Source organism: Mus musculus, chromosome 12, assembly GCF_000001635.26.
Source record: "Mus musculus strain C57BL/6J chromosome 12, GRCm38.p6 C57BL/6J".
Lineage (NCBI taxonomy): Eukaryota > Metazoa > Chordata > Mammalia > Rodentia > Muridae > Mus > Mus musculus.
Window position 1 is genome coordinate 100,881,103 of NC_000078.6, and position 27,998 is coordinate 100,909,100.

Below are 27,998 nucleotides of genomic sequence, written 5' to 3' on the forward strand. Positions count from 1 at the left end.
TGCCCACCTGTCTAGCATGGGCCTGAGTGGGAAGGCTGGATGGGGGTGGGTAGAGGCAGAGATTAGGCAAAGAAGAGAGCTAGGGTAGAAGGTGGACCACCAGAGCAGAGATGGGCAGAGGAGCTGGCCCAGTCTATGAGAAGAGACCCAGAGAAATCTGCACCCCACATTTCCAGTCCCAAGGTGCCTAAGGACTAACATGGTGAGTTTCTCTTTAGTCATTCTCAGCCTTGTAGATAACTATGCACAGTCACCTGCTCTCACCTGTGGTTCCACATCCCTGATCTCAGCCACCCAAGGTTAACTGTGATTGAGAGAAAAAAAGGATAGGGGGGGCGTAGCACACTAAGGTATTTTGAACTTAAGAAACTAAGCCAGGCAGTTACAGTGCCATCTTGAAGTACAGAGCAAGAGCCAGTCACTTAAACAATGATAAACAAATACCACCAACCACATATGTTACACACACACACACACACATACACACATTTATAGGTAGTGGAACATATCCACACATCTGTAATCTCAATAATTAGAGGTGGAGGCAGGAGGATTGCTGAGAGTTCAAGACCAGCCTGGGCCCACAAACTGGTATCAGCTCTCCAACCTTGCCTGCCACCCCCACCTTGAGGACACAGGACTTGCCTTCTGTCCTCAGATAGTAAAATTCTGTCTAAAAACAAAATGACATTTTGAAGGGAAAAAACCATATTCACATAAATTCATTGCAGTATACTCTTGTAATTATTCTACTTTATTACTAGTTGTTGCCCACGTCCTCCTATGTCTAATATACAAATTAAACTATCGTGTGTATAGGTTCATACGTGTTTGATAACTCATGGTGTAAATAGAAGTCAGTTCTACACATCTGTGGTTTTCGGCATCTGCTGGGGGTGTTGGATATGTGCCCTTAGGATAAGGTAGACCACAGTGTAATCACTTTTCCTGGATAAAGGGACCAGAATTCTCCTTAGTTTTTAAATGAGCAGGGGATGGGTCTGGTCCAAAGCCACCCTTTCTGTCACCTGGATTCCAACTCCCTCTAACTCATACAAGAAGCCCAGCCCCCTCCTCCACGCAAGCTCTTCCCTCCTCTCATCCCAGCCAACTTCTTCTTTCCTCAAAGAAGCACCTCCAGATCCTCTCCGCCCTCTGCCCTAGCTCTCCTCTCCACCTCATCTCTGCCTCTACTCAACCCCATCCCAGACCTCCCACCCAGGCCCACGCCAGTCATCGCCAGCCTCTGGAGAAGCATCCCAAATCATTCCTTGCTCTACACACTTGGAAGCACCTAGACTAAACACCAAGACTTTCTCACACCTAGACTAAAATCCAAGCACCCTTGCCGGATCCACGAGGCCCACAAACTGGTATCAACTCCCCAACCTTGCCTGCCACCCAGGCACAGGACTTGCCTTCTGTCCTCAGTCCCTTCACCTGGATCTTGCCTAGTCACTCCTTCCCAAAGTTTGACTCACTATGGCACCGCCCACCACAGTACCTGCTCCTTCTCTTCTAGAGATATGGTAACTGTCATTTCCTGGAAAGACCTTCCCTGGCACCCACCTTGACTCCCCTGCCCTTGCAGTGTGGACTGGTTAGGGGCTTCTTAGAAGACTAGGAAGGGTCATTTCTCGTTTTTTTTTTCAGGTAATAATAGTGGGGTTCAAAAGGGGAGACTTGGACCAGTGAGATGGCTCAACTTGCAAAGGCAAGCATGACGACCTGAGTTTAAGCCCCTTGGCCCAAATGGTGGAAGGAGAGACTGGAGTCCCACAGTTATCCTCTGACTTTCACACACATGCCATAAGTGTTAGTATCAGAGTTCAGATACCCCAGAGCACATGTGAATGACAGGTGAGCATGGCAAACCACCTGTAATTCTAGTCTTGAATAGCAGAGATAGAAGGTGCCAAGAACAAGCGGGCCAGCCATTTCAGGGGGCCCTGTGTTGGATTTAGAGGAAGATGGCTGGAGATGACTCCTGGCATCAATATTGGGGCTCCACACGCAGATAGCACACACATGAACACACAGAGAGACATACATACACACATGCACACAGATACACACATGCATACATAAATACACACACATGCATACATACACACACACACACCACATGAAATTGGAGAGAAAAGAGGGTGAGGAGCACAGGCTTCAGGATCCCACAGACCAGAACAGACAAAGCCTCCGTCTTGAAACATGTCCTGTCAGGTCTTGGAAATTCCCTGATAGTCACCAGGCCCCACTCTGTTGTTTACTAGTGGTGAGTGTATGGACGTGTGGGGTAGGGCGGGGTGAGGTTTATAGCTTCCTTTTTCCTACGCCAGCAGTAAGCTACTTCTTGCAACCAAAGTCAGAAATGTTCAAGCCTGCGTAGCCAAGAAGCAGCACCGACTACAGTTAGGCTGAGGCACCTCCCACGTTCACTTTGGATCAAAAAGAACAACAGTTCTTGAACTGTCTGCATTGGAATCCACTGGAGGTTTTAAAACATTGCAGAGACTCCTATTCCAGAGTTTCCAAACTGGCTGAGTCTGAGAAAGGTACTTTAAAAACTTCCATCTCACACAAGCTCCTAGGAGATGCTGGAGATGCAGGTTTGCTGGACCATGGGTCACACCTTTAGAGTAGTGAGGCACCAGAAGAAGCATCTAGAAGGTCATGGGCTCAGATTCTGAGCAAAACCTCCTTTTGTGAGTCCCTGAAGCAGGGAGCAGAGGTACTTGGAAGGCACTTAAAACCCAGCGGGAACTTTGGGCAGAACAAGGGCACAGGTCCTGGGCATTTCTAGGCTGCTTCTGCTTCTTCCAGTGGCCCTCATGGGTGGTGACTGCGAGTGTCCCTTTAGCTTGCAAAATGTTTACTATATTAAGGTTCCACTCTGTACTCTGCTCCACCTTCACAACCCTGTTTGTTGTTTGGTTTCTTTCTCTCTTTCTCTCTTTCTTTCTCTCTCTCTCTCTTTCTCTCTTTCTCCCTCCCTCCCTCCTTCCCTCCCTCCCTCCCTCCCTCCCTCCCTCCCTCCCTCCCTTCCTTCCTTCCTTCCCTCCCTCCTTCCCTTCCTTCCTTCCTTCCTTCCTTCCTTCCTTCCTTCCTTCCTTCCTTCCTTCTTTCTTTTTAGACATAAGGTCCAAAGAGACAGTTTGCCCAACAGTCCAGTACCTCCAGGATTCCTGGAGCAGGTATTTGTGAAACATGCAATGTTCACAGGCCAGGGTACATGCATGGGAGACTTAAATAAAATGAGAAGGTGCTCCCACCCCCAGCAAACCTCCATGCCCAGAAGTCAGGAAGGCCACACACACTAATCACTGCCAAGAGAGGCAGTGTCTGGTGGATGCAAGGGTGTCTCTTCACCCCTGTCATATTCAGTGTCTGCTCACTCTTGTTATTCCAGGCATGCTTTCCATGATTCCAACCCCATTGCACACTGATGGCTCCCGTTGCTCTCCCAAGGCTGGAGGCTGCACAAACCACTCCTGCCGTGCCACAGGACATGCTCAGTGGGGTCCAGACTTGGTACAACATTTTGTCCACTAACCTGTCCTTAGAAAAGATGTCCCCCCTTGCCCAGTGATTCACCATGAATGGGTGGCCTTTGGCTTTCCCCATCATCTTTCACTTAAGTGAACTGCCAACTTGTAGAATTTTCTTTTTTTTTTTTTTTAAAGATTTATTTATTTATTATATGTAAGTACACTGTAGCTGTCTTCAGACACCCCAGAAGAGGGCGTCAGATCTTGTTACAGATGGTTGTTAGCCACCATGTGGTTGCTGGGATTTGAACTCCGGACCTTCGGAAGAGCAGTCGGGTGCTCTTACCCACTGAGCCACCTCACCAGCCCTAGAATTTTCAACTAAGTGTTTGAAAGTATCTCTCTTTTCTTCCTTTCTCTCACCAGGCTTGATCAAGACTTCTTTCCTGAAGTCAGTGCAACTGCCTTAAGTCAGGCTCAAGTCTTCAAGTTACTACCAAAAGCCATTTTCCAAACCACAAATCTAATCAAGTAAAAAAAAAATGGCTGTTCAACCACTCACTCACTCACTCACTCGCTCGCTCACTCACTCATCTATCCCCTATCATCCCACACCCATTATCCACCCATCTGTCCATCCATCCATCCATCCATCCATCCGTCTATCATGTATACATCCAACAATCATTCATCTCTATCCATCATCCATCCATCTATCCATCCACCAATCAATCATCCATCCATGTATCCATCCATTCATCATGCATCCATCCATCCATGCATCCATTCATCATTCATTTATCCCTCCATCCATGCATCCATTCATCATTCATTTATCCCTCCACCCATGCATCCATCCATCATCTATCCACCCATCTATCCACTCAGCCACCCACCTCTATCTATCCATCCAAACATTCTTCCTAGAACAGTCCCTGAATGTCCACTGTATGGAAGGCACTACACTATACACTGGCCCTAACATCCAACTTCATTTTAGCCTCATGAAGAAGAGCAGATAAATGAAGTAAACTGAGGATAAGCACAAGATTTTGTAGGAGTTCCTTGGAGGTAGCCTAATGCAATAAGGAAAACCTTCCCGAGCAGTGACAATCAGACTAAGTCTAAGAGGAAGAGGAAGAGCTGCCCAAAGAGTGAGGAGTTTCTGCCTGTGGAAAATGTGTGCAAGCTATCAAATGCAAGAGAGAGAAAATGAGTACCTTTAGGGAACTGAAAGTAGCTTGCCAAGAAAGGATGTAGATATAAGGCAGACAAGTCCAGAGAGGAGACAAGAATACCAACAAATTAAAAATGGAAGGGAACAGTCGGGGAAATGGAGAGGTTCTTCGATGCTTGGTCCTCTATCCTCTCAAGAATTGTTAGATGGATAGGTAGGTAGACAGGTAAGTGTGTGGAGTTTCTGGGTGGGAAGGAGATGGACAGATTGGGCAGATGAAAGAATGAATGAATGAATGAATGAATGAATGAATGGGTAGATACACCAATGTGAGAGTTGATAAGTGAGGCATAGGTGGGGAAGGAGACAGAGTTGGAGTAGATGGTGCAGAGGTAGATGGGTGAGGATTTTGAAGCTGGGTGCTAGAGCAGTGACCTCACTAACAGAAGTAGGAAAGTGAGATGGAGGGATTTCTAAGGCTGCTTTAGCTGGACAATGAGTCCCCATCACAGCCAGCTCAGTCTCCTGCCACTTCTGAGGATAAAGCCCTGCAGTGGAAGCCATGTCTTCACTGGACTGTCCCCTTTCTACCTGGGATCCAGGAGAGCTTCTCTCCCAAAAAAACTCAACTCAAAAACTAAAGGCCACATCAGACACAGAAGTATTGCAAGGTGGAAAAGCTGAGGCACATTTGCAGAGTCCTCTGCTAACCAGGCACAGTTCTGGATGTCCACTCCACCTCTTCAATGAGAAGAACCCAGATAGTCAAAGACAGGCCAGCCCCTCAGAAATTCCACAGCTGACATATGGCAGGTCAGGCTTTAAACTTTGTTCCCGACTTTCTGACCCTTGATCAGGATCACCACTGAGCAACCAGCTTTAGCCTCCAGTCCTCACAGATGCTACCACAGGGACCAGTAGGCTTTGTGGTGGGTTAGCCTCCTGCTCCTGGAGGTTGTGACCTACTAGGCACCCTGCCATTAGTCTCCCATGGTGGAGGGACGTGCAGAAAGCAGTAGAAACAGCGCTTTACCATCTAAGTGAGAAACTAAGAAAAAATGCACAGAAGGTGATGCAGCTCCTAGAGGCAGATCTTTACACGCGTTCGAATCAATCAGGTAGATATCTCCACAGGTTTAATGACCAGATGAAGCCCTGATGGGAAGGAAGCAACTCGGCAGAAGCTGCTGCCAGGTAGGAGGCAGAGATGGAGAGTTGGATCTCTCCTGGCTCGTGAATAACTATTTCCCCGGTACCCATCCCTCTGCATACCACACTAGGCACGTACTCAGACAGAGTCTCCTGGTGCCAGGGACCATCCAGAGCCTCAGCCCACAGAGCTGGGGAGTTCCCATATGCTTGGTTCCCTTCTCTCAGCTGGCCAAGCCTCCAGACATTTACACAGGCTGGTTCCAGAGGAACTAGGGTACCCAGCTGTCCCATGAAGGCAGGCTTATAAAGAATTTCCCCCAGGAAGGAATAGAAATCAACTCTTTTTTTTTCCTTCTTTCCCCCCAAATAGTCTCACCTCTACAATAACAAAGACAATTCAGTCTCATTTCTAATATCCTGTAACAGTTTCAAAGTCTTAGCAAATATCTGTAAGTTGGGTGGGGCTGGCATAGCTAACCCATTTCATAGAACTTGAAGCCCAAGGAGGCTGAACCAGGTCTTGGAGTTTACACAGTGAACTCGGGGTGAATCCGAATCCAGAACAAAAGCAACCAGGTACTCAATTGCTACCTTTGGAAAAAAAAAAAAACAAACAACAAAAACAAACCACAAACAATAGCAAGAAATACATTTGAGAGTATGGCTGTGTACACACGTAACACACACACACACACACACACACACACACACACACACACACACACACACACGTAGATGAAGAAACTCCCACACACAATGCTTACCTGATGCTTGTTTTTCACACTGGTGTTGTCTCTTCTATTTCATTTCTTTTAAGAACAGGATCAATTAAATTGATTTCTGTCCCACAGGTAGGTCAATTTGGAAACTATCCAGCCCCATACCCACACTGATTGGCTTTTTCTAGAGCCTCCTGGTAGGGCAAAGGAAGGCAGTGAGGAGTCCACAGGCAGTTGAGGAGGAAATGGGGAGGCAGCAGTGAGGTCCGCCCCCTGCAGCCCTGAGAGTTCTCTGCGAGAGAACCTAGCAAGAGTCCTCTGATTCAGCCCTTCCGGCTAGGCTCTTACCCTCAGTCCTCCGCCAGCTGTACTCCTACAGCTCAACTTGGCAGTGTCTGGACAACGCTGCACGCGGACGAGCTCTCCCTCTCTCAATCCTGCAAGGAAAAAAAAAAAAAATCATCCCAGCTCATCTAGAAAATCCCCAGCTGGAAGCTCTCCATTCCCCAGCTGAGGCAGAATCATGTGAACTCCAATCTGGTGTCAGGCTGGGCGGTTGCTGAGGAACCCGCCAGCGGGAGGATGCGGGTGGGCAGGCAGGCAGCAGAGAGATCCCTTTACACACCCTCCATTCTCTTAGGCTTTCTACATGCTTCAGGGGGAGTCAGGGAGCAGCCTCTGGGAAAACAGAGCCTTGACTTAAGACAGGTGCTCAGCAAAAGTTGAGTACCCAAATTTTAGCTAGCACCACCTTAGGCACATGCTAGACGCCAGGAGACACAGAACATTGAAACCCACTCCTGGAGTTTTCTCTGAAGCCCCTCAGGTCTGTGGTTGATGGCTGGCAAACTAGCAATGGGTAAGGACAGGAAAACTGACTGTTGGCATTCCTAACCTCAAACCCCTTCCTCGGTTAGTGGGTCTCAGCCCTGGCCACATTTGTAAGAAAACACTTGGAGCCTTTTTTTTTTTTTAATGTATGCAATGGCAGGCTCTATACCAGCCAAACTGAATTGTCCGGACATCAGTGTTCTGCCAAGTTCCCTAGTCAACACTAAAATGGATGTGCAAGTTGAACCTTCTCTACAGACCCACAGAGCAGTGGTGTCAGGGTCAAAGCTCCAAGCGCAGAGCCCTGCCAGCTTACTACACTGGCTAAACTGTAGAAGGTTCTCCAGTCCAGCCCCTCAGTTATATGTGGAAGAGCTCAAGCTCCATGGGCCAGAATTTCATGGATGGAGCCTAAGCACTAAAAGATGACTATGACTGAGCTGTGACTGAAGTCTGAGGCTGATGTCAGGGGCCTTATTCTCTCGGCTTAGCTATTTCCTTCCAAAGCAGGGTCCTTGAAAACCCATCTTGCACACAGTACATCTGGAGCCCAAGCACACCACACACAGATGGCCCAGGGGACACGATATCACTGTGATGTCTAGGACCTGTCGTCTCCAGAGAACAAACTACTAAAGTCTGAGAATAGGGTAGTGTTAACTAAGGGTTCTGCCAAGAAACACCAGCATATGACAGACCTTTTTCAGCCGTCACTACATCAATTGCTGATTGGAGGTCTTATGTTACAAGGTTGCCACTTGGCAGCCATCTGCTAGAGTCAGATGTTATGCCTGGGGTCTCGAGTGTACCTGACTGCCCATGGTGTCACACGGGGAAGGGGAGAATATAAGACTGGTGGTGGCTGTTTCCTGGGTCATACCTGGTCACAGAGAGCACCTCTGGCCCTCCTTGCAGAGTAGCCCAGCTTAGCAGGACACACAGACCCTATACCCACACCTTTACCTTGTACATCTTCAGGAACCAGTAACGGAATTGTGAACCTCCTCCAGGACACCCAGGGACCAGAAAAATGTCCTACCTCTACGAGCAAATGCTCATTGCTGAGGGGGAATAGGTACCCCAGCAAACCCACCAAGCCTTGGGCATATTGGTAGAGGGATTCCTTAGTCTACATCCTATGAAAGACCCATGTAGTAGGAGAAAACAGTCCTTGCTGGGTACTTTGGCTCTGGGATCTTATCTTCAATATCGACACTTCCCAGTGGCCTCAGGAACCCCAGAGGCCCCCATAAGTCCCTGTCCTTTACAAACTTCTCCTATAAAACCTACGGTTATATAATAGCAACGAGTCTGCCACACACTGCTGTAGCATCAAAGAAAACAAAGCCCGGTCCCTATTCCAGGCTCCTGCCCTTCAGCCATCAAGAATGTGAAGAGAAGCCACCATGCAGAGCAGGGTGGGAGAGGAAGATGGAGGAACTGAATGGGCCAGGCCTGTCACCCAAGGATCTCTCAACTCCCCTTTCCCTCTCTTGGTTAAAAAAGATACAGTCTTTTATATAACTTGGGTGACTGAAACTTGACTATGTGGTCCAGGCTAGCCCAGGCTAGCCTTGACTCATGATCTTGCTGCCTAAGCCATGGGAGTGCTAGGATTACAGACAAGCATCACCTCATCTCTCTGTAGTTAGAATTCTCCAATTTTGGGTTGTTGTTTGGTTGGTTGTTTGGTTGGTTGTTTGGTTGGTTGTTTTTTGGTTTTTCCAGACATGGTTTCTCTGTGCAGTCCTGGTTGTCCTGGAACTCACTCTGTAGACCAGGTTGGCCTGGAACTCAGAAATCCATTTGCCTCTGCCTCCCAAGTGCTGGGATTAAAGGCGTGCGCCACCACCACCCAGCTGAATTTTGGGTTCTTTAAACACACACACACACACACACACACACACACACACACACACACACACACACACACGGAAATAATAACGTTTTTGTTTTAATCCCAGGTGTGGGATATGGGGCTGCTTCAGACTGTCCACAGCAGCTGACAATGATTTGCCTCATGCTCTAGCAAGGGTGTGATTTTTCCAGCTGCCGATAGTTTTTGAAATTGGATGACATTTGGAATTTGGGGGACTTTTCAGAGGTTATATAAATGTTAGGGCCCCAAAAGGTACGGTGGGTTGTTGGTGGGTCGTTGGTTTCAGTTTGTTAAGTAGTTGCTCACAAAAAAAAACAGAAACAAGACATTAGATATCTTGATGGTGAAGAACAAACTTGCCTCAAGGAACACAACACCCCTAACCAGAGGAAGTGGTCTGATGATAGCATCGCCCCCTTTCCTTTCTATCATTTTTTCTCTCCTACTTAGGGAGATGAAAGGGTGGCAAAAAAGGGGTGGAGAAGGGTGGAAGAAAGAAGAACCCACAAAGTAGCCAAAGACAGGCTAGATGTCTCTACTATACCCCTGTCACAGTGACTGCAGTGGTGAAGAACCATGGACCCCACTGGACTAAACACTGTCCCTATTGTGCCTCCGCATAAAAATCTACTTCTGGGATCTGTCTCTAAAGAGTTGTGAACTTTCCTCAGCTGCTCTGGTGGCTGCCGGCTGCCATTTGTTTTGAAGCAAAGGACTGCTCTGAGACAGAGACCTAAGCCACAAGACCTTCAGTTACCCACCCCAGCATGAGAGACAGCATAAGTAGTCCCTGGGGTCTACATGTAAGGTCTCTAGCATATGGGAGCAATCCCTTGGCCACTTGAAGGCCACAGGTTAGTGGGTAGGGGCACAGGTCTGACCCAGATCTGAGGGCCAAGTCCACTTCCACATCCTGTAGCCTTGAGAATCATACATGTTTCTGACTTTGTAAAGCTCCAAGATGATGAGACACAGCAAAGCAGCTAGCACTTAGTAGGACCAGTGAGATGGTGGTGGTGGTGGTGGTAGTGGTGAGCCTGTCTTGCCATCTGGTGAGCCAAGGCAGAGGCTGGGCAGATCAACTTGACAAGTGGTGATGGAGTACCATCTATTACCATCAGGGTTTTGGGGGACTCAAATTACTCCACCAATTTGAAGCTAATCAGGGTGGAGGGGCTGAGGGGCTCCCCAGGGGCTCTGGCAGTGTAAGCAATGCCTGCAATCAGCCACCCGCCACTTGACCGCCACTTGACCGCAAGGGGCCTTTCCTGACTTGTGTCTCTGGGAGCTGTGTGTTACCCAGCATGCACTTATTTATATTTAAGGAGGCTCTGCCTATGTTACCTAGATTCCTGGTGATGCTGTGGTTCCAAAAGAGGGCCAGGTGTGGACTAAGAGTGGCCCTGAATTGTAAGACTCTTCACTTCTCGGGGGTTCCAGAAGAGCCTGGACATGTCAATAGCTACAGTAGCCACTGAAGATGTGGCTGCCAGCCAAGGATTGCTCCAGTTTTAGGTTAAAGTATGTATATATATTGTGCGTATGCCTGGGTCCGTGTGCCACCGCGCATGTGGGATAACTGTGGAGGTGATTTTCTTCTTCCACTCTAAGGTGATCGAATTCTGTCCTCGTGACTGAGCCACCAGGCATGCACAGCAAAGTCCCTTTCTTACTGAGACATCTTGTAGGCTCTATTTTTAAAAAAAAAAATTTTTTTTTTGAGACAGGGTTCATCTACATAACTGTTCTAGAGCTCCTAACTGTTGTGTGGATCAGGCTGGCCTTGAGCTCACAGACGTCCTCCTGCCTCTGCCTCCTGAGTGCTGGATTAAAGGTGGGTGCCACAACGACGGAATCTGTTTTATTTCTTGTACAACCCTACGCTACAGGTCATTCCTGGTCTATAAATGAGGGAAATGAGACTCAGACAAGAATCGGTTTGCTCAGGGCTACCTAGCTGGTAAGCAGGTGAGCTATGATTTTAATGTAGGGTTGTCTGACTCCACTTAAGGCTTTAGCCCAGGGCGCTTTCCTGGTCCGGGCACTACTGTAGCAGATTTCCACAAACAGGATTGCTTGAAAACAACCCAAATTTCTCATCTTACAACTCTGAGAGTCCACGTAGTGTTTACTGGATTACAATCAGTCTGTCCTCAGGCTGAATTCCTTTTTTTTGTAGGGCGCTTAAAGGGGGTCACCTCATCTTTTTCAGTTTCTAGAGGCTTCCACATCCCTAGGCTGTGGACATCTTTCCATTTCCAGAACTGGCAGTGGTGGACTGGATCCTCTTCACATCACATGACATCACATCCATGACTGTTGTTCCTGTTAACATGTCATCTCTCTCCTCCCTCCTTTTCCACTTTCAGGGCCCCCTGTGACAAACTGCATCCACCCACTTGGCACTAGAATGTCTCGTTTTTTTAATGTCAGATTTCTAGCAACCTTAGTTCCTTTTGCCTACGACCTTAAGTCAACAGTTCCCAATGTGTGGGCTGAGATCCTTTTGAGGGTCTAATGACTCTATCACAGGGGTCACATATCAGATATTTACATTATGATTCATAGTAGCAGCAAAATCACAGTTATGAAATCGTAATGAAATAATTTTATGGTTGGGGGTCACCACAACATGAAGAAATATATTAAAGAGTCACAGCATTAGGAAGGTTGCCTTAAGTCTCTGCCAAGGCAACACCATCACAGGCCTTGGGATGAGGAACAAGACATTCTGGGTTGGGGAAACGAAGACAAGAGTCCCAGATGTTGTCCTCTGCCTCAGCCCCAATCAGGACAAGGTCTAAAGCCTTAAAACAAGCCATGTGGACCAATCATAGATGTGTGGGCAGGGTGGGAATGATGGAGCCTCTGGGTGGAGGTGAGTTTTGAGCTGTGTTCTGAGAGCCAAGCAAAATCCTGGGGAGTGAAGCCAGGAGGAGATTCCTCAGCCTCTTAGCACCCTGTGATGTGTGACCCAACTTGTAACCCACCTGTCTTCCAGCCTCTGTTCCTCTTCCCTACATAACCCTCACCATTATTTGCATTTTCTTCTTCCCAATCTTTGAAGGCCACTCCTTTTCCCATATTCAAAAGCAACTGTTGATGATCCTAGGGACAGCTGTCTCAGCTCCCCCTGGGTGACTGAATGTAGAGTCCAGCCCTTGTCTGGACTCACAGCTAGAGAGATGGCCCAGTGGCTGGGAGCACTTGCTATGCAATCCTGAGGGGCAGAGTTTGGACCCCTTGGATGTAACAAGGCAAGCATCTGGCTATGCGTGAGAGCACATGCTTTTAGTCCCAGAACTTGAGAAGCAAACACAAATGGATCTCTGTGAGTTTGAAGCCACTGGTCTACACAGTGAGTTCCACAATGCTTGCACTACATAATGAGACTCTGTCTTAAAACACAAACCAAGCAAACAAAAACAACCCTGAGCCCTTGGCGAGATACTTCAATACTTTAGAGCAATGACTGCTCTTCCAGAGGACCCAGGTTCAATTCCTACAACCATCTGTAACTCCAGGACGGGGGAATCTGACACCGTTTTCTGGCCTCCAAGTGCTCCAGGCACACAAGTGGTGCACCCACAAACTTGTAGTCAAAAGAACCATACACATAAAATAAAAACATTTTAATTAGAAAAACACCAATAACAAGCTGGGCATGGTGGCATACACCTTTAATCTCAGCACTCGGGAGGCAGAGGCAGGCAGATTTCTGAGTTCTAGGCCAGCCTGGTCTACAAAGTGAGTTCCAGGACAGCCAGGGCTGTACAGAGAAACCCTGTCTCGAAAAACCAACCAACCAACCAACCAACCAATCAAACAAACAAACAAACAAAAAAACCCAATAACAACAAAATCTAGGTATCCACAAATATCTGTGCAAGAAAATAATAGGGTCTGTTTAAAAAACAAAAACTAGCTTGGGTCCCAGCAACAAACAGAAAGCATTGGTTTCCTACTGATGCCTACTACTCTAGCTACCCCTACCCAGATTAGACATTTAGAGCAGCAAAGTATTAACAGCCAAGTTTTCTTCATGACCTGCGGAAATCATGTACCTGAGAAATCAAAATAAGAAAGAAAAAAAAAAAAGCAGGATGTGAAATGTCCAAATAAACCCATCCATGGCCTTCATTATAATCTAGGCGAAATAACTAACAGACTAACAGACTAACAGACAGGATAGACTTTATCCCCACCCCCATTACACAATCAATTGAGGTCAGTGAGGAAGGGGCCCACGTTCAGGTTATTAAACCTGTTTTCTGTCCTCAATTGGTGCACTGGCCACTTCTTTAGGTTGGTGCTCAGCATTACAAGGCTGTAATATTCAATATAAGCTGCCTCGCTTTTATTAAACACTCTGCATTGACAGCACTTATGCTTATAAGTGGGGAGTCTTTGTTCCTCACCACCTGTAACTCCAGCTCTACCCTGGCTTAACATACACACACACACACACACACACACACACACACACACACACACGCACACGCACACGCACACACACACACACACACATGGGAATGAATCTGGGAGGCTGTGTTTTCAGCAATCCCTCTGGGTGGTTATGACACATACCTAAATTTTCCGGCCCAGCTGTGATACCAGTTCCTCTATGCAGCCCTTCCTGAGCCCAGAGAGCAAACCAATCTCCCTTCCACTCCTACACCATCTTTCCCTGAGACTTCTTTGTCCTTCCCTCGAGGACTGACCTGCAATTCTAAAAGGTGAACCTGTCCTCACATTATGACTGTGAGAGCTAGTCTAGGGCACCTCATACAGAAAGAGGTGTAACGGGGTTCCAATGTCAGGTGAGCGCAAAGTGAGGGGACACAGGATGTGCTTGCGTGCCTTGAGCTAGACACTGGATTTTTTTCACAGGCTGCAACCCTGTGGTGCATGGTGACTTCTGGATGCCCACACCCTTCTTCATTATCTCAACCCACTGACCTCTGACTTATATTCTCAGCCTCCCACTTCACCTGTTACACAGCTAGCTCTGTGATAGAGGACCTGGGTCCATTTTGCCCTCTACTAAGAAAAATGTACACTAGCTACTTCAAGTGTTAGAGCGAATGAGCGACTCAACACTCATATCTTCTGCAGCCTGTTTGAAGTCTGGTGTGGCTGAAACTGAAGCCAGAAGTTGACAAACTCAGGGAGACAGACAGGCTGTGGATGAGAGAACAGGAAGAGGGTGAGTTTTTTGGCTTTTTGTTTTGTTTTTTTCTAAAGGTGTTGGGTAGTTGGCTCTGGGTGAACATGCATCACAATGGAAACCTATAGCCCAGCCAGAGACATCAAGCCAGGAGGCTTTGTGGTCTGAGGGGGTGGAAGCTGTCTGAGCATCCTTTTTGCTTCAGGCCAGAGTAACCCCAGGCCTTTAGGTTGCCATGGCAACCCAAGTCGGCTGCACTCTCCCTTACACTTCCTGCCTACCCACTCTGAGAGCTCTATCTCGTCAATTAGTGATCCAATAATGTATGACAACAGTCATCCAAGCACACACAGAAACCTCCTGAAAGCAAACAGACTTCTGGGTGCTGCATAGATGCTCACTACATTTGACCTAGGGCAGGCCTCCTGCTAAATTCTCTTTTCCCAAATCCAAATTACTCTTTCTTTAGCTTCTTCCTCTTGGTTTTGAAGTCATGAGGTTGCCAGAGGTGGGGGCTAATGCCTTAGAGATATCCTGAGAAATGGATGCTGGGAGAACTATCACCTAGGATGCTTTCTCCCTTATCTCTGACTGGGGACCAGAGATGCTCAATCTAATAACGTCTTTGGCATGGAAAAGCACATCACTGCTGGTCCTCACCCTTCATCTTTGCCCAGGATGAACTAACGCATGGCATTCAAAGGGAAGGAAAGGGGGGGGGGGGGTGCTGGAAATTTGATTCGGTTGGTAGAAAGCATGCCTAGCGCATGCAAAGCCCTGGGTTCAGTACTTAGCACTTCATAAAACCAGGCATGGTGTCATGTACCCGTAATCCCAGTGCTGGGAAGATAAGACAAGAGGAGCAGAAGCCCGAGGTTATCCTCAATCACACAGCTAGTTTGAGGCTAGCCTGGGCTACATTAGACTGTGAAAAGGCAGAGGGGAGGGGGTAGGGAAGAAGTAGGAAATGGGAAGGGAAGGGGAGAAGGAAGAAAAGGGAAGGGAAGGAAAAGGAAAGGAAGGGGAGAGGAGGGGAGACATCCACATTGTGATGATTCTAAGATGTCTGCAATCTATCCCATATTTGTCTTGCAGGGAGTAGAAGGCCCTCCTCCCAGGTCCTGGTGGGCTCTGTGATAGCCTGACCAGTAGAATTAAGTGGAAACAGTATTGTTCCAGCTTCCGAGTGCAGCCTGAAGGAATGGACAGCTCCCACTCCTTATCTCTGCAGAGAGTTGCTGTTGCAATTTAGGTGCTAAACTGGAGGGCACTCGCCAACCAAGACAAGAAGTTACAGCCCCGGGTGAACTTCCAATTGACAGCTGGGACAAGACTCCTGCTATATAAGTGTGTGATCCAATGACAGATGGGCCATCTGTCTGATTCACAAGCAGAGAGCACCCATGGCTCTAAACTAAGCCCTTCCTAACAGTCTTTTTGAGCAACATAAACAAGTGTTCTGAGCCTTATTTGTTGTTGGTTGTTTGTTTGCTTGCTTGTCTTGTTTATTTAGAGACATATAATACTTTCTATCAGTTCTTTGAGAATTTAACACAAGTTACTCTGATCACATTCACCTCCATTTTCCCCTTCCCCAACTCCTTCCAGATCCATCTCCACCTACCTATCTCTCCTCCAGGTTCCTGCCCTCATTTCTCTGTGCCCTATTGAATGCAATTTGTGCTGTCTTATTGAAGCTGCCCTTTACTCCTGTGTCTTCCAGCATTAGCTGCAGGGACTACTATACTGTCAACTGATGAAGGATTTGAATTCAACCTTCTTCAATCTTGCTATCCCCTATCAACAGTTATTCTGATTCTTCGGCCACCCAGAGGTATACATTTTAACTCTTCCGGGATTTGGATTTATTCCACACGTTGTTGCTTACTCCCCAGGGAAAAAAAGGAGCCATTCAGATCTATAGGAATAGTATGAGCCCCACTTCTATGTGTGGATCAGAGTTGACCTATCACGCATGGGTCACCCCCTTAAAGAAGACTGAGTCTTCCTCCCACAGAAGCCATCAACTGCTCCTAGCTGGAGCTCACACATTTAAAGTGGTTTGCTCTGCCACAGTGGCTAGTGGGAACATTAGTATTCTTATCTCCCAAAACACTTTAGGGTCTACCATGTACTGGACTCATTTGCAGGGTTATTTAATTTTATTTATTTTTATTCACTCTATCAAGTAAGTATTGTCATCTCTATTTCCCTGCAATATATGAAGGTTCAGAGAGGGAAAGTACATTGGCTGGGGTCCACCAGCTGAAACAGGAATTTGGATGCTAAGCCCCTGGAGATCTCAGCTTAACAGTCCTTCTGACTCTAGTCCCTGTCCGATAAATCTCTTCCTTTTGTGTGCCTTTCAACAAGAAGCTGCAGCAGAGAGAGGGTGGGGAGGGGAATTCTCAGAGTTGGCATCTATGTGGAGGTGCAAGCTTTGCCTGTGTGTGGTCTCATCGCTACACTAGAGAGTGAGCTCTAGAGGCAAGTCTCTTTTCTTAGAAGGGTCAACTGAAGTTTGAAAGGAGGGCATTCGGACCAGCAATGCACATGGCGTGCATGTAGCCCCCTGGGGAGTAGAAAGGAGAGAAAGGGTGAAGAAACAAATTTAAAAAAAAAAAGAGGAAGAGGAGCCCCAAACTCTAATGAACAGAAGTGGCTTTAAATGAGCCATGAAGTTCTGGAACTGGCCAGGGAACTGAAAGAGGTCCCTATACAGCCGGCCCAGCCCACTGAGCTCAGGAAATTCCCCTCTCCCTCTGGGTTGAGAGGTGGAGATGCAGGCAGGGGGCCAAAAGAATGAAGCAGGTCGTAGCCTTGACTATATGATTTGTGTCAGATGGGAGGGCAAGCGACTGCCACATGCCACCTCATTAAACTCTAGGGTTGATTCATCTACCCACAGGTATCCTTCCCAACCCCCTCACAGCAAGACATGCCCAAGGCCTCTGGCACATTGGCACCAAACCAGTGCTGAACCCCAGAAGGCTTGCTGCCTTAGCGCCTGTCACGCTTTCGTCCACCTGTTCCTTCATCCAGACCTGGGACACAGCTTTTTCTCCCGGACATTTGATTCCCAGAGGGGATTTAAGCGTTCAGACCAGCAAGTGTTATTATTGCTCCTGCTGACTGGCAGTGGGCCAGCTCCACCCAACCTCCCCTCCCCGCCCTACCCCCCAGAGCAGAAGGTAAGGACATGAGAATTGTTTGGGTCTCAGCGTTTGAGCTCTGAGCCTGTTGGAAGAAGGGCCACGAAGACTCGAGTGTGAATAGAAAAGGACCCCAATGCAATCTTTAGATCACCAGAACTGGGTAAATGAAGGGTTAGAGGTCTCATACTTTTTTTTGAGGGTGAAGAAATTACCAGGTGGCCACGGAGCCAGCCGCGGGGGCGGCTGCTAAACCCAGTGGCGACCACATAAAGAGACACTGGACCCAGGAGAGGGACCCGGGGCGCTGGCGCTCCAGGGCAGACATTCCCTGCTGACTTCGGTCACAGTCAATTCTGCGGGTTCACCGCACGCATACGGTGGTGTTTGGGGGTGTGCCCGCCTCTTGTGCCGCCGCTCCCGCATCCTTTGCTGGCCGGCCCGGAGCGCAAGCACACCCGACCCTGCGCTCCGGAGCAGGACTCAGAACCCAGCAGACCTCGCTTCTCCCGACCCTGGTAAGCCAGCGACCAGTAACCATGGCAAAAGGAAGGAGCCTGGCTCGCGGGAACACATACCTGTGCAGCGACAGTCTGGGACGCGGGCCTGATGTCCTCTGGTGCAGTGCGTGCGCCTCCTGGAAAGGCTGGGGACTCCTGCAAGGCACGCAGGTCCCTTTCTCCTAGCCACTCTGGGCCACGTTGTGCGAGATTCCTCCCGCTCCCAACCCTAGTCAGGCACAGCCAGACCTGTCGGTCCACGCCCTGCAGCTCACACTGACCGCAAGCCACAGATGAGGCGCCTGCTAGAAGGGCCGAGGTGGCCTGAGCGCTCGCCGGTCCCGGAGGTGCAGCACCCCCATCCCCCTCCCTGCTAGCATCCTGACCTAGAGACTGGCTCTGCGGAAGAAGCCAAGCTGCTGAAGCACTAGGGGACTTCTTCAGCCACAGGCGCTCCCAGGGACGCTGAAACCCAACGTGGGAAGCTGGGAGGAAGGTAGAGAGCCTTTCTGCGTTCATCTTCGGTCTCTAACGTATCCACTCATTAAATGAGGTGGGTGTCACAGTTCTGGGCCTTTCTCTACCTGCTGGAAGCTTGGGGCTTAGCCTCTGGATCCCAGACCCTGTCCCAGAGCCAGCGGGTATAGTCAAGGACATAATGAATGACCTTCTCTGGTTTTATGGAAACATCAAGGAAAACTTACTGTCCTCTGCCCTACATACTGCCCTAAACACTAATAGCAAATAGTCACAGTTTGCCTTGTTATACGCACCTAAACGTGTTGATTTGATTAACTCTACGAGGCAAGTGCTACTATTTTTCCCATTTATAATGGAGAGAAATTGAGGCACGAGAGGACAAATAGCTTGCCCGAGGCCACCCACTTACTTAATGAAGCCTTTGAGATTCAAATCTACATCCCACCCTATGCCACCTTGTATCTAGGTCTCTCACAAGTGCATACCTGGGCTCCTGTGGGTCTTACCCCCACCCCCACCCCCCGCCCCCCACCCCCCACCCCCAAGACCCTTTGCCTCTGCCTCTCATTTTCTGAACTTTCCCAGTTTGGGCTGGTGACTTCACTGATACACTTCCCAGAGGTCTTCACACTGCCTGGTAGGATTGCTGGCATGCAGTTGCCTGTCTGCGAGACCCATGCTTGAATCTATGAAATAAATGTCTGAACCGGTTGGTGGGGGGTCTGCAAAGCTCAAGTCTGAGACAGGGAGACAGGGTAGAGATGGAGTGCAAACCGAGGTGTAGACTAGAGAGGGACAGAGTAGATCTATGTCAGTGGCTGCCAAGCCCTTTGGGTAGCTCAGGGTGCTAGGATGTAGTCTTTAGGTCAGTAGTTCTCAACCTTCCTAATGCTGTGACCTACCCCCCAATCATAAAATTATTTTCATTGATACTTCATGACTGTAATTTTGCGACTGTACGAATCATAATGTAAATATCTGTGTTTTCCCCAATGGTCTGAGATGACCCCTGTGAAAAGGTCACTCAATCCTATAGGGGTGGAGACACACAGGCTGAGAACTACTGCTCTAGGTGGGACTTTTCACAGAAGGCAGAAGGTACAAGAGCAGCCAAAATAGCGGGGGTGGGGTGGGGGGTGTTTCTCTTCTGGTGCTGACAGAGACTGGCTCAGCCTGCTCTCTGGTTCCCATTGTGAAGTCCCTCCTTTTTGAAAAATGTTCACAAATGGAATTTTCCAGAATAAACTATCTGTGCCTGAAAATGTTCATCGTTGTTTTTTTTTTTTCCTAATTTGTATTCGTATGTGTGAGTGTAGTGAACGTTGTAAATCTTGTGTGTGGTGTGCATACATGCATGTACTTCTGTGTGTGGAGGGCACCCCGCCTGGTTTTTTGAGACAAGGTCTTTCCCTGAGTTCAAAGCTCACCACCTTCTAGACTGGTTGGCTAGAGAGCCCCAGGGATTACCTACATGTCTGTCACCTCCCCACCCACACACACACACCACTTCACCTCCACCTCCCCACACCACCCCCCCTCCCCGATTCCTCCACCCCTGCCTTTCTTTTTGTTTAAATTGTCATTCTGAATATAGCTAAGAGTTCGGGTTAGAAAGCCAGAGCACCTGGCTTTAAATTCCAGCCCTTCATACTGACAGGGTGACCTTCGCTCAGTCTTTTACCATTTTGTGAGCCTTTCCCTGCCTGAAGATGGGGACACTACCTAAGAGAGGGTCGGTCATGTCACATGAGTTAAACCAAGGGTCGCCTTCTCAGCTCAAGACTCTGCACACAGCAATGAACATTTAATCCATGCCAATTGATATTGCTATTCAACATTCCAGATACCCCTTTCTTCTCTTGGTTTCTAAAACAGGGTCTCCTGAGAAGTCCGAGCTAGACAGGAGTGTATATGATCATCCTGCCTCTGCCCCCCCGCCCCCCCCAGTGCTGATTAAAGGCGTGTGCCGCCACCGCATGGCTTCCTGCTATGTTTTTTGGTGTTTCCTGTATCCTTAGAGCTTACACCTGAGTTTTATTGCAATGAGTCTCATTCTCTCCATCTCATAGACTGAAAAACAGAGGTGCTGCAAACTTCCTAAGTGCATGCCCAGCTGGATGCTATGGGAGCTCAGAATCCTAAAACTGTTTCATTCAATAATGTTTCACCTCTGTCCCTCCCTCCAGGAAAGAACACTGTTTTAAAGCCCACTGTCAGCTGGCTATCTGTGCTTCCGACTCTCTGGAGTTCAGCCATGATGTGGCAATAGTTTGCTATAAAGTGAACCCCACATTGCTCTCATGCCTCACAGCTCCTATGGTGCTATGAATAACCTACATAAACTCTGGTTGATGGTCCCTGGCTCGGGGTAGCTCTCCTTAGTGGTCCTGTCTTCAAGTTTCTATCTCATAGTCTCTGTTCTCATTGTCTCATAGTCCAAACAACATCTTGTGCCTCTGGATACCTATATACTCTGTAGTGCTGGGAATTGAACCCACAGCCTTACACATGCTAAGCAACACTCTACCCCACAGAACCACTCCTAGATCCTTCATGCCCTTGAATTAAGCTTCCTATAGATGTGTACCTCACCTTGTGGAGTGGTATATGACCCTTACCCCCAGTTTCTTAGAGCATCAGAACTGGTAGTAGAGGTATAGGTGAGGCAATCCTGACCTTGCCTTCCATAAGAAAACTCTAGATTTAAAAAGGCAGTCTGGGTGTGGTGGCATATACCTTTAATCCCAGCACATGGGAGGAAGAGGCAGATGAACCTTTTATGAGTTCAAAGCTGGCCTGGTCTACAATGTGAGTTCCAGGACGGCCAGGGCTATTACACAGAGAAACCCTGTCTTGAATACCCCATACCTCCAAAAAGCAAAGAAGCTCACCCCCTTGGCTGCTTCACCTCTATGGTCAGACATGGGCAGCGGAATTTGCTGTGCTGCAGATGTAACCTGGCAACAACCTTATAAGCAATACACAACTCACAAGGTTAAGAAGAAGTATATATCATCTTCCAGAAGCTTCCTGGGCCGGGGATAGTAAAGGCTCCTGGAATGCTGACTCGGAATCTTCTACTAATGACCATCTTTCACGCCCACAGAAATCCCTTCCCTCGTGGGCTGGGTTCCAGAGACAAGGCCAGTTCTCTCAGTTCCCAGCAGGCACTGTTTGCTCTTTTTCTTCTTTCCCAGTCTCCCGGGGTTTGGGGGGTTTTCATGTTTATTTGTTTGTTTGTTTTGGCATTTTTTCCTAAAGCCAGTCTTTATGCTGAGCTCAGTGACAATGGGTTTATTCCATTTTCCAGTATCAAACTTGGGGTGATGGCTCTGGAAATGTCCAGAAAATGGCCGACAGCAGACCATGTACTCAGGCAGGATCTCTCTGAGTGTTCTCCTTTGCCTGTCCACACCCACTCTTACCCCTGTTTCTTGGAGGACTGAGTCCTGTCTCCCTGCTTTGGTTCCCTGGTCTGGCCAATAGGAGGAGAATGGGGACTCAAGGGATTTAGTCCCCCTGCCAGGGTGACTCTAGATTATCTGCCTCCTCTTACTGAAGGTGCCAGCTCTTATCAGCCTTTCTCTCCTCTTTCTCCTTACTTTCCTCCTGTAGGCCTTGGGGGAGCCCCAGGTCCCCAGATATGTTAGTCCCACCTGACCACTCCTTTGGTCAGCCTTCTGAATCCTGTCCCTCAGGTACCTGCTTCCCACTGGGACTGGGACTGACTGACGCAGAAGCAGTGGATACACACAGAGGACAGAATGGGGAATTAAGAAAGAGCAAAGATAAACTACTTTTAAAAAATTACTGTTCTTTCCAGGCAGTGGTGGTGCATGCATGCCTTTAATCCCAGCACTCGGGAGGCAGAGGCAGGTGGATTTCTGAGTTTGAGGCCAGCCTGGTCTACAGAGTGAGTTTCAGGACAGCCAGGGCTACACAGGGAAACCCTGTCTCAAAAAACCAAAACCAACCAACCAACCAACCAACCAACCAACCAAACAAACAAACAAAAAATACTGTTCTCCCAGCTTGCCCTTCCAGTGCCCACAGCTGGCCAGCCTCAGATCTCAGATCAAATCTCTCTTCATGTTCCAGACAGAAGAACAGGTAGCTACTTCCTCCCAAGCCTTCAGTGCCAGCTCATTTCTGTGCCACCCTGCCCTATGCTTCCTGTCATCGCGGAACATGTCCCAGGGCTGATCACGCAAGCGGATGCAGGTAGACAGCTTCCCTCCTCAGTAGTACCCGCCCTTGCTGAGTCAAGCACCTTCTAGAACAGTCTGGGCGGCAGGAGGCTGGCTGCTCTGAGAATGATCGTTTCTGGCATCGACCACACACCAGCAGGCTGGGGCCTGAGCTGATTCATTGGGTGACCTGGACAAGCAGAGCATCACATGGCTGCTTTTGCTCCGCCCTAGGTGATCTGAAGGCTCTCAGAAGCCTAGGACTAATGGGGACATCTGCAGACAGGAGATGCCAAGGTGTGTGTGTGTGTGTGTGTGTGTGTGTGTGTGTGTGTGTTTTGAAGGGATGGACAACTCACATCCAGGTGAAATATGAGCATAGGCATCTAGAGCAGAGGTTCTCAACCTGTGGGTCATGACCTCTATGGGGGTCACATACTAGATACCCTGCCTATCAGAAGTTTACATTACAATTCATTAGCAGTAGCAAACTTACACGTATGAAGTAGCAATGAAAATAACTTTATGCCTGGGGGGTCACCACAACATGAGGAACTGTATTAAAGGGTCACAGCATTAGGGTGATAGAGAACCTCATCTAGAGGGCTGTTTTGGGATTCGGGGGAAGCTTTCAGGCTAGGTTTGCTCAGGGTGAGTTCTTTGGGAAGGGGGAGGTTCAGGGGACTTTTGCAGGCCCATTGCTGTGGAAACTAGGCAGCTCTCCTGGGTTAGTTTCTTCTTTAAAATGGGCTTAATATAGAGACCAGCCTATGAATCAAATATAGAGAAACCCTCACTTCTGGTGGACACAGAAACCAGGAGACCAGCTGAGTGTGCTAGTACAACCTGTGGTCCCAGCTAGTCTAGAGAATGTGGTGGGCTGAGCAGGGGTTTGAGGCCCTTCTAACAATTTCAAAGCCAGCCTAAGGAAGAGCCTAAGGAAGAGTTGGAGATGATGTAGCTCAGTGGTAGAGTGCTTGACTAGTATGCGTAAAGCCCTGGGTTCTAGTCACAGTCTAGGAAGGAAAGAAGGAAGGAAGGAAGGAAGGAAGGAAGGAAGGAAGGAAGGAAGGAAGGAAGGAAGGAACTGAGTTTAGTAGGGGTGTGAAGAGAGTCTGCGAGGCAGAGAAGCACAAAGGGCTTTGCTAGCTACAGTTTTATGAGCCAGGATGGGGTTGCGCGAGCAGCCTTAGCAGCATCTGCCTTATTTATGGAACATGCGCCAAACTCTGACTTCTCCACAGATGCTCTGTGACCTTCAGTATCCCTGGGTCTCCATTTTCTTATTTGTAAAATGGCATGACTAACAATACTTCACAGGGTTGCAACAAATGAGTTAATAAATCTAAAACTCCTAGAAATAGGCCTGACTCTAAGCAAGTGCTCTGAGAATGTTAAGCCATCCCTCCTTAACACAGCACCCATGGAAGGCTACTATTTTCTGCTCTGGCTCAAGTGTGCTAAGATTCTTTGTGGCAAGGAGCTGGGAAGATGGAGACTGGTTTTGTTTTCCTTTTAGAACAGTTGCCTCCTTTGGGGGGTCTTATCACTTTGGGGTACATGGAGGGAGGAGGATGACAAAGAGTCCTTAGAGAGAGCCGCTGGGACTTGGCATGGCGGTGCACACATGTAATCGCAACACTCAAAGCTTGAAGCTAGACTATCAAGAGTTAAAGGTCAGGTTGCATAGTGAGGCCCTGTCTCCATAGATAGATAGATAGATAGATAGATAGATAGATAGATAGATAGATAGATAGATGAATGGATAGATAGGTGGATGAATGGATAGATGGGTGGATACATGCATGGGCAGGCTGGGGTACAAGTCAGTAGTATGGTACTGAGTGAGATTGTACAAGGTCCTGGGTTCAATCCAAAGCACCGCAAGAAAACAAAACAACCAACTGTCAATCAAACAAACAATAAAAGCATCTACAGGAAATCCCCCCTCAAGTTCTAAACTCATGATCTTCTAGGATCATGGTTTAGGTGTTTACTATGGGATGTGGGTACTATGGGAAAGAGATGATGGGGGGGGGGGAGACTAACAACAAACTTATAGCATAGACCAAGGCCTGACCAGAGACATCCCCCCCCCCCAAATTCAGTCAGCTTTAATCCTTGCTTGGTCTGGGCCTTGGGGTGTGCTGGTATCTTGGGAGCAACAATGGTGGCAGAGAGGTGGGGTCACTTCAAGTTCAGACAGAGGTACCCCCAGAGCCCAGCTCTGCTACCAGCAGAGTTGTAAAGTCCTTAGTGCATCATAGGTACAATGAAGATGTCCTCCAGTGTCAGCTACACTTAACACAGACCTAGCACAGAGGTCTCAGGGACATCCCCCCAAATATTTATGTCCTAGTCCCTGGAGTCTGTGAATGTCTTCTTAAACGCCAAAAGGGATGTGGTAAGTGTGACTAAATCTTAAGATAGGGAGGTTATCTGGGTTATATGAGTGGATCTCATGTCATGTCGAGAGGGACACAGAAGGCCCTGAAAGGGGATTGAGGCAAGAGTGTAGGCAGGCTTTAAGTTGAGAAAGGCCACCAGACAGAGGCCCCTCCCCCAGAACTGTCTCTCACCCAGAGCCATCACAAAGCACTGTACCCTCTTGAGAGCTCTTGGATCTGACCTTCCAAATTCCGAGACTATAAATCTGTGCTGTTCTGAGACAGTGTGCTTGTGGTCATTTGTCATAACTGTGATGGGAAATGGGTACAGCCACTGAGTCCCCTCACAGAAGATTCGCTGAAGGATGAACCCAACTGAAGGAGACTCCACAGCATCTACTGAGCACTGTGGCTTTACACCATCTATCATCTCCCCTGTATACTTAATTCCACCACCCAGGCCATGGAAACAAGGTCTGCTTGGGCACTACCAGGGATGGAACCTTCCGGGACAGGAGAGCTCAGAGCAGGCTCCTAGAAACTGGGTTCCTGGATGGAGCAGTCATTCTAAGATTACTGTGATGGGACCTGCCACGCAATGTGAGGGGCAAGAATGGGAGTGTGGACTTGGACAAGAAACAGGAGAAAGGCAGAAAGACAGAAGGACATCAGAACGAGACCAAGAGACCAGTTATTCTTTTGTATCCTCAACACCCAGAGAGGAAAGAGACCCTGGATAGTGATGAGAGCAAGGAGATACTCCTCATGATACACGGAGTAGAAAACAACACACCACCACCACAACAAAGCACAGTGGGGATTACAGTGGGAGAGGTAGGGCCTCTTAATGGGTGCATGTTGGGTGGCTTCCTGTTAGAAGCGTCCTTTCAGCTGCTACTAACACCAGGTGAAGTGAAGACGTTTTCTACCACTCTCGGCCCAGTGAGGCACAGCTCCAACTGGAAGCATTTAGTGCTTTTTGCTGTTATTCTCTATCCAGTTCTCTTTTAATTTATCTAGTTATACTGAGGAGGGAGTCTCAGCTGGGTGCAAGAGTGCCTTGCATGAGGCTGGAGTTCTGTTGGAATACAGGAGCCAACCCTAGGTCCAGGCTGCAGACAGCAGGCACTAAGGCTTAACCACCCTGCTCGGCTCGCCCACATTTTCATTTTATATTCGTCTAACTACTTCCTTTTGTGTTAGGGTCCCGATTTCCCTTTTCTGGGTGTGGAATACAATTTCTTCTTATTGAAAGGAAGAGTCCCATGGACCTCTGTGCTTCCTCTGAATTGTAGTTCCCTACAGGGTTAGCTGATAGACCAGAGCCCAGCTCAGCAGGTCAGTCCATGTGAACGAAAGAATGAATGAGATAATGAAAATAATGAAGGAAGGGAGGGTGAATTGAGACTCAAATAATCCTGTGCACTCCCTTCCCCTTCTTCCTGGGCCAAGGTGGGCTTCATCCTCATCCATCCGAAACGCCACAGTGGTCCCTCGTCTGCTGCCCTACACACTACAACTGGGAAGGTCAGTACACGTCTGTCCCAGCAGCCTGGGCAGGGTTGGACTTCCAAGACCTGCTGCCTCAGGAAGCCCAGGCCAGGGGACCTCTCTGATCTGTTGCCACTCACATTGCATGGCAGGTCCCATCACAGTAATCTTAGAATGACTGCTATCTCCCAGCCTTTCTCCACTCCATCCCCGCCCCGAGGCTTTTAGTCCTGTCTGAGCTTGGATTTTGAATTTTCCGCTGCTACAGGAGGAGTCTGGAAGCCGCATGGCTCAAGGTCAACCGTCCTCCCTCGGCGCGCGCCCGCCCGCCCGCAGCTGCGCTTTCCCGGACTGCGTCCACTCTACCCGCGAGCGGTGGAGCCACTCACCTCTCTCTGGTGGGCACGGAAGGCACGCAGCTCGCAAGGCGAGGGCGTGGCGCAGGTCCGATGGAGGCATGGCATCCACCCGCACCGACCGGACCTGAGTGAGCGCAGGCCCCACGTGGGGCGGCGCTGGCCAGCTCTCCCCTCACCGCCCCGCAGTGGCCTGAGGAGAGTACAGTCTTCACAGCGGCTGGTGATGGAGGGACCCAAATCCCTTCCCCTATTTTTTTTTTTTTTGAGGTACTTGGAGGCGGGGAGGTGAAGAACAGGGGGCTTATTTCATGTAGCTAGAGACGGATGAAATGGACTTGGTGGGTGGGATAGGTCACTAGGCCAGCCATCTCCCCCCCTGTCCCCCTCCCCCCGTCCCCCATGCACTAGGTGACAACAGTGACAGTGGAGATCCTTGTCCCCAGCTCTGGCTGTCTCCAGGCTGTTTACTACCGTTTACTACCAGGCAGAGCACCAGTGCCAAGCTGGGTTCCCCTCCCGGTCCCCCGCTGTGCTCCTTGGAGAAACAAAAGGGTGTGTGGGTGGGGATGGGCCCCCGGGTCAGGCAGACACAGGTTCTCACAGGTTCCCCAGGACATTGTCTCAGGGCAGCTAAGTTTGGAATGACCTGCCAGAGTCCACTGTGTCACCTGTATCACAAGATACTGAGTCAGTATCTCCTGTCCCCCCACCCCACTTCAAGGTCAGTCTAAAGCTGGAAGGATGAGGAAGAGAAACTGCTGCAGGAGCATTCGGGTACCTCAGTTTCAGGTTGGGACCGCCAGTCTCACTTCCTGTCCCTGTTCTTTTGGTTTGGGACCTTCTGTCCCTCCCTTCCCTAGCCCACTCCTCAGAGGTGGCGATACAGGTGAGGCTGGAGTTGGCCCATTCTGGCTCCTGAGGGCAGAAGGGTGAACTGTGCCAACCAGTTGTTAAAGATGGCCCTTACAGAAGGTAAATGTATCAAGCTATGATTAAACAATGTAATAAAGATCACAAAAAGTCAAAATCCAT

At 48.7% G+C, this 27,998-nt stretch overlaps 1 protein-coding gene and 1 long non-coding RNA gene across 6 annotated transcripts in view; one reads left to right on the forward strand and one right to left on the reverse strand.

Annotated features, from left to right (window-relative positions):
* Positions 1-27,096, reverse strand: part of Gpr68 (G protein-coupled receptor 68) — a 31,520-nt gene extending 4,424 nt beyond the window's left edge. Inside the window, exons 1-2 of one of the 4 annotated variants that reach the window (XM_017315062.2) lie at positions 18,141-18,627; positions 6,579-6,970 (exon numbers count right to left, since the gene is read on the reverse strand). The gene's annotated coding sequence lies outside the window, so the exon portion shown is untranslated. Of the gene's footprint in view, positions 1-6,578; positions 6,971-18,140; positions 18,628-26,996 lie in introns of those variants that run through there. The other 3 variants (NM_001177673.1, NM_175493.4, NM_001177674.2) reach the window with 3 other exon arrangements.
* Positions 9,337-27,997, forward strand: Gm36572. Of its 2 annotated transcripts, XR_381840.4 has the most exons (5): positions 12,601-14,449; positions 15,506-16,244; positions 17,319-18,615; positions 26,876-27,233; positions 27,688-27,997. It is a non-coding gene; the product is annotated as a predicted gene, 36572 (long non-coding RNA). The 2 variants fall into 2 exon arrangements; XR_872935.2 differs by lacking the exons at positions 26,876-27,233; positions 27,688-27,997 and adding an exon at positions 9,337-10,764 and having other exon boundaries at positions 14,359-14,449; positions 17,319-18,205.
* The last annotated feature ends 1 nt before the right edge of the window (position 27,998 follows it).